Source organism: Lipotes vexillifer, unplaced genomic scaffold (genome assembly GCF_000442215.2).
Source record: "Lipotes vexillifer unplaced genomic scaffold, Lipotes_vexillifer_v1.1 scaffold1709, whole genome shotgun sequence".
NCBI lineage: Eukaryota > Metazoa > Chordata > Mammalia > Artiodactyla > Lipotidae > Lipotes > Lipotes vexillifer.
In genome coordinates this window covers 435,981-443,039 of record NW_006788868.1, presented here as the reverse complement: position 1 = coordinate 443,039, position 7,059 = coordinate 435,981, and the positions used below count along the sequence as shown (strand labels likewise).

Below are 7,059 nucleotides of genomic sequence, written 5' to 3'. Positions count from 1 at the left end.
GGGAAAGAGAAAAGAATGTCTGTGCTTAAATAGTTCCCTACATATATTGATTCTTTTTATCTTAATTTTCGCATAAAGAGTAAAATTTGTTAGCTGACACAATGAAAAATTTAGGTAAATGAATATGAGCGATTGATTATATAAAGGTAGTATTGCAAATGTAAACAAAATATTTGACTAGTATTTTTAACTTTCAGGTGGGAATTTTATTGATGGTAAGTTCAATAAAGAAGGGGAAAAATACCAAGATGCTGTGTTTTTCATACTCTGTCTATTCTGAAAAGTGTTGGCCTAGATATAGTGCATTTGACATCATGTAATTTATATGTTCATAAATCCTCCAGTACATGAAGTACCTTCAATCAATGACCATTGCCTAAAGGATGAGGTATATTTTTACTGAGTACACATTTTATTGAACTATAACATGCATAGAGAAATTGTGCAAATAATAGGTGTCCAGCTGGATAGATTTATACACAGTGCACTTACCTGTTAGCAGAACCTCAGAAGTCCCCATCATGTTCCTTTCCAGTACTGCCTAATGCCTCTGATAAAATTACTCACTATTTTGACTTCTAACATGATATAATACTTTTGCCTGTTGTGGAGCTTCATTTACATCAAACCATAGAATACATTCTATTTTGTGCTGGGTTTCTTTCATTGAACATTATTTTTTTGAGATATTACCCACATAGTCTGTTCATTCTCATTACAGTATTATGTTCCAATGTACAAATATGCCACTATTTATTCATTTTACTATTGAGGTATATTTGGGTATTTTCCAATTTTAGACTATTAAAGTGGTGCTATGAATGTTCTTATTCACGTTTCAGTGGATATATATGTACACATATCTGTCATGGATATACCCAAGGAGTGGACTTACTAAGTCATAGAGATGCATATGTTCAGTTTAGTAGATATTACAAACTAGTTTTCCAAAGTGATTATACCAGTTACCTGGCCCATCAACAGTGTATACAAGTTCCAATTGCTCCACATCTCCACCAACTTGCTGTTGCCTGTCTTTTTCATGCTAGCCATTTTGATAGACGTGTAATGATAATTAAAATTGTAGTTTAATGTCTGCTTTCCCGATGACTAAGAAAGTGAAATACTTCTTCATAAGGTTTTTGGCCATTTGACTATTTCTTTTGTGAGCTACGTTTTCAATCTTTTGTCCATTTTTTTAATTGAGCTCTCTGACATTTTCTTAAAAATTTTAAGCTCTTTATATATTGTAGATATTAGCCTTTTGTTGGATATTTGTATTGCAAATATTTTCTCAGTCTATGACTTGCTTTTTTACTCTCTAAATAATGTCATTATTGATGTATAGTTGATTTACAATATTATATTAGTTTCAGGTATACAGCTTAGTGATTCAGTATTTTCACAGATTATACTTCGTTAAAAGTTATTACAAGATAATGGCTATAATCCCCTGTGCTATACAATATATCCTTGTTGCTTATCTATTTTATAGTAGTTTGTATCTCTTAATCACATACCTCTAATATGCCTCTCCCCCCTTCCCTCTTCCTTTGGGTAACCACTAGTTTGTTTTCTAAATTTGTGAGTCTTTTTCTGTTTTGCATATACATCCACTTGTATTATTTTTTTAGATTCCACGTGTATGTGACTTATTTTACTAAGCATAGTATTTTCTAGGTTCATCTATGTTGCTGAATATAGCAGAATTCCATTCTTTTTATAGCTGAGAAATATTATATTGTATATATATACCACATCTTCTTTATCTGTTTGTCTGTTGATGGGCACTTGGGTTGCTTCTATGTCTTGGCTGTTGTAAAAATGCTGCTAAGAACATGGGGTGCATGTATCTTTCTGAATTAGAGTTTTCATCTTTTCTGAATATATGCCCAGGAGTGGGATTGCTGGATCATATGGTAGTTCTAGTTTTAGTTTTCTGAGGAACCTTCATTCTGTTTTCCATAGTGGCTGCACTAATTTACATTCCCACCAACAGTTTACAAGGGTTCCCTTTTCTCAACATCCTCACCGACATTTTTTATTTGTAGACTTTTTTTTTTTTTGTGGTACGTGGGCCTCTCACTGTTGTGGCCTCTCCCATTGTGGAGCACAGGCTCCGGACATGCAGGCTCAGTGGCCATGGCTCACGGACCTAGCCGCTCCACAGCATGTGGGATCTTCCCAGACCGGGGCACGTACCCATGTCCCCTGCATCAGCAGGCGGACTCTCAACCACTGTGCCACCCGTGAAGCCCTGTAGACTTTTTGATGATAGCCATTCTGACAGATGAGACATGGTACCTTGTTTTTATTTGCATTTCTATAATAATTAGCATAGTTGAGCAGCTTTTCATGTGCCTGTTGGCTGTCTGTATGTCTCCTTTGAAAAATGTCTATTCAGGTCTTCTACCCATTTTTTGATTGTGTTGTTTGGTGGTTTTTTTGTTGTTGTTGTTTTGTTTTGATGTTGAGTTGTATGAGCTTTTTATATATTTTGTATATCAACCCCTGGTTAGTCATATCATTAGCAAATATTTTCTCCCATTCAGTAGATTTTTTTTCATTTTTGTCAGCGGTTCCCCTTGCTGTGCAAAAGCTTTAAGTTTACTTAGGTCCCATTTATGTATCTTTGCTTTTATTTCTTTTGCCTTAGAAGACAGAGCCAATAAAATATTGCTACGATTTATGTCAAAGTGTGTTCTGCCTATGTTCTCTTCTAGGAGCTTTATGGTTTCTCGTCTTCATTTTATAGAAATATTCTACTTACTTTCTTTATTTTTGTTTGTTTGCCTTTTGCTTGTTTTTATTTTTAATTTTTAAATGCATTTGGAGTTTATTTTTCTTTATGGTGTGAGGAAATATTCTAATCTCATTGTTTTACATGTAGCTGTCCAGTTTTCCCAGCACCACTTGTTAAAGAGACTGTCCTTTCTCCATACTATATTCTTGCCTCCTTTGTTGTAGGTTAATTGACCATAGGTGTGTGGGCTTATTTCTGGGCTTTGTATCCTGTTCCACTGATCTGTGTATCTGTTTTTGTGCCAGTACCAGGCTGTTCAGATTACTATAGTTTTGTGGTATCTTCTGAAGTCTGAAACTGTGACACCTCCAGCTTTGTTCTTTTTTTCTCAAGATTGCTTTGGCTATTCTGAGTCTTTTGTGGTTTCATATGAATTTAGGATTATTTGTTCTAGTTCTGTGAAAAATGTCATGGTATTTTGATAGGGATTGTATTAAACCTGTAGATTGCTTTGGGTAGTATGGCCTTTTTAACGTGTCATTTAATGATTTTTTTGAAAAATAGAGGTTCTAAATTTAAACAGAGCAATTTATCAATAACCTCCTTTATTAGTAGTACTGTTTTTGTCCTCTTTAATTAATCTTTGCCTACCCAAGATTATGAAAATAATCTCTTATGTTTTCTTCTAAAAGCTTTATTGTTTACCTTTCTATTTTAGATCTATAATCCATCTGAAACTCATTTTTTGTGTATCAACCCCCTTGATGAAGTTGTATGATGTAATAGAAAGATCTTTTTATTCTCTAAGCTCAGACCAGTCTGGAGAATATAACAGAAATATGTAGAAGTGTATGCCCAAGAATATACAAAGCATAGTTTTTAAAAACCGTACTAAATGATGACATTAATTTTATTGACATGGAAGACTGTTGAGTGAAAGGAGTGGGTTATAGAACATAAAGCATTTACACAAATTGTATGCACACATATATTTTAGATACATAAGTTCATACAGTGTTATCCTGAAGGGTAATCAGACATAGTTTAACAACATATCTGTGAATCATGGGATTTATGGTAATTCGTATTTTTCTTTGAACTTTTCTGTATTGTTTGAATATTTTTCAGTGAATATGCATCTTCATTTCCAGAATAAACATGAAAAATCATTCTTATTTAAATACAAGTACATAGGGGAGAAGAGTTATCCAGAGGTACCCATAATAACCTTTTGGATCTTTTCATTCAGTCATTTTTCTTGGCATAGGTGGTGGCTGTTTTATCCTTTAATAAAAATTGTAATTCCTATTTAATTAGACTTCTGAATCTGGTACAAGTCTGGCCTGAGGGGGAGAGAGGCTAGAACAAAAGAACTCCTTGTGTCCAGTAAATAGATTTATTTCTGTAATGAAAAATGATTCATGATAACATGTATCACTTTTATGGTTTATCTACATGCTTCGTGAAAGAAGGAACCAGTCCCTCCATATCTTTGCATGTTGATTAGTAGAGCCAGTTCAGCTGTATGTACTTTGCCTTCATGCCAAAAACAAATCAGTACATAAAATTCTTCGGTCCACTGCAAATTTTCCTCTCACGACTCTGTAGATATTGTTTAGTTATCCCATAGCCTCTAGGGAATGGAAGGATCACAGGTCAGCCTGCTTTAAATAATTTTATATACTTGCTTTTCTGTTTATAAGCCTAAAAGATTTTTTTCCTTTATTTTGTCTTTCAAACATTTTGGCAGATGTGTCTGTTCATTAGTACCTAGACGCGAGTAACTCTTCACTAGTAGAGAATTTCTTAACTTCATACTTGCTTTCCTCTCTCTCCCACTAAAAGATTGTTCTGTTTAATTATGCATCTTATTATTGATTCTGTTCCATTTGTTTAACTTTTTTTTTTCTCCTTATGTTGGATCTCTCCTCTCTAGTCATAGAAGTCTCTCTGACTACTGTATCAATCATTTATTCTCTAATTTTCTTCTCTAAGAATTATCCCTGCATCCTAGAGGATTTTATTAAGCTAGGCTTCAAGTACTGATTTATTTTTCTAAATTGTCTGTTTTGCTCTTTACTTTTTCTAGTTGTGTTTTTTAAATAAGTTACTAGTTTTTGAAAATACAGGTACATGGTTAAAACAGTACAAAAAATATTCTGTGAAAAGTTTCTTTTTGTTACCTGACAAGTTAACCACTGTTTCCAGTTTCTTGTGTATTTCCAGAAATATTCTAAGCATACACATGTATGTATGCACATATCTTTTTTCTTTTCTACATAAGTGGTAATATATTATCCATACTCTTCTTCACCTTGCTATTTTACTTAATAATATAACTGGAAGTTTGTACTATGTAAATACATTTAGATCTACCTCATTCTCTATTACAATTATATTGTTTTCAGTAGAATGGTTGTATAAAACATACTTAATTCTTCTAATATCAATAAATATTTAGACTATTTTTAATACTTTGCTAATATAAATAGCTCTGTACATATATTTTTTGTTTACATGTGCAAGTATATTTAGACAGGAAATTTTAGAAGTGGAATTGCCAAAAGATATGCACATTTAAAATTTTGAAATATATTGCTAACTTTTCCCTAAAAAGCAGAACACTGTATTCTCTACTTTAGCAATTTGATAGATAACTACCATCTCATTAAATTTTCATTTCTTTAAGTATGAACGAAGTTATGCATTTTTCACGTTTAAGGCCATTGTCCTTCTTTAAAGTGAGAATTCCCAAGGAAATTATCAATAAAGTTTAAAAAATAACCATAACCACCAATAATAAAATTTAAAGTAATCAAGTATTTAGGATATTTTAATCACTTGTGGCTAAAATATAAATTAAGTGAAGCATTATTTTAACTGTTCATGACTTATCTATTCCATTTCCTTTATAAGTAATAAACAGATGATTGCAACTCAGAAAGCAAAGAGAAAATGACTTAGTTGAAATCTACCAAAAAGATAAATCCCTATTTTTTTTATAAGTTGTAAATAATTGATAGAAATCAATTTTATCCTAAAACAGAATCTCAACTACAGGTTACATTTAAATAAGCAATGAGAAAATGTACAGGAAACTAAAAGAAATGAAACCCATAAAGATTTAAGTCTTTTAAGAAAAAGCTACAAGCAATGATTTTGCAATATATAAGTTATAACCTGAGAAATACATGAAACTGATTATTTATGAGTGCTTTTTATGAGCTACGTATATGGAATAAAATTGTTTATATTTTATTGATAATTCTTAATAAAAAGTTTATTGATATACACAGGGATTTTTATTTCAAGGCAGAAAATTAGGTCTTTTAAGACACAGCAGTGGCTTTTCCCCATGGGAAGCTGTACACCAGCAAACTTTTAGACCACGTCCAATGTTAAACATGTCCTCTATCAGTCTGATTGATGACCTGGTCTATTCTCAGCAAAACTGAGGAGAAAATGAAGGAATAGAGATGGCAAAAGAACTGGATACAACCTTTACATTCTTTTATCCATCCATCTATCCATTTATCTTATCCTTGTCTGAGCAGACAAGGTGGTGTGAGGAATCAAACATTTATCTTACCTGTTGTGTTATCTGTTCTTAGAAAGCTTATCTAGGCAGAGAAGAGGTAAGAGGCAAGGTTATATGATGGAAAGACACAGAACCAGGATTAGACTTTATGCTGCACCACATCTACCACAGTCATCACTGTTACCACCCAAGTCCAAACTGCCAAGTCTGTCCATTGTTCATTCTACTGCAGTGGCCCCTCTATACACTGCTGCTTCCGCTTTTACATCCCTGTAATCTGTTCTCCAGACAGCAATCAAAGTGATGTTTTACCAATGTAAAATGAGACCAAAATCCTCCAGCGTTATTCCATAACTCTTAGGAGGAGAGGTCCTTATCATAGAATTCAAGATCCTATGTGACCTGACCCTAGCTTCTCTCTGAAATCAGCTCTCACTGTTCTCAATCACTCACTCTGCTTCAGCCACACTGGCTTCCTTGCATCTCCTTGAACTTGTCAAGGACACTCCTTGGCTCCAGGGCTACTTCACTTGCTATGTTTCCTACCTGAAATGCTCTTCCAGAAGATGGCTGCGTGGTTTGCTCTCTGACTTCATTCAGTTCTGCTTTCATGTTACCTCATTAGAGATCTTCCCTTAGCGCCCTATCAAAAAAAATGTACGCTCAGCTCAGGTACGACCCTTACCCTGCATTTTATTTTTCTAGAACACTTACACTACTTCACATTATATTGAGGGGTTTTATTGTCTGCCTCTCCTCACTATATTATAAATTCCAA

The 7,059-nt window shown here is 33.5% G+C and overlaps 1 protein-coding gene and 1 pseudogene across 1 annotated transcript in view; one reads left to right on the top strand and one right to left on the bottom strand.

Annotated features, from left to right (window-relative positions):
• Positions 1–6,893, bottom strand: part of LOC103078291 (protein phosphatase 1 regulatory subunit 14B pseudogene) — a 9,603-nt pseudogene extending 2,710 nt beyond the window's left edge.
• LOC103078014 (protein unc-13 homolog C-like) overlaps positions 1–7,059 on the top strand; it is a 288,547-nt gene that overhangs the window by 153,815 nt on the left and 127,673 nt on the right. The gene's annotated exons all lie outside the window — the stretch shown is intronic.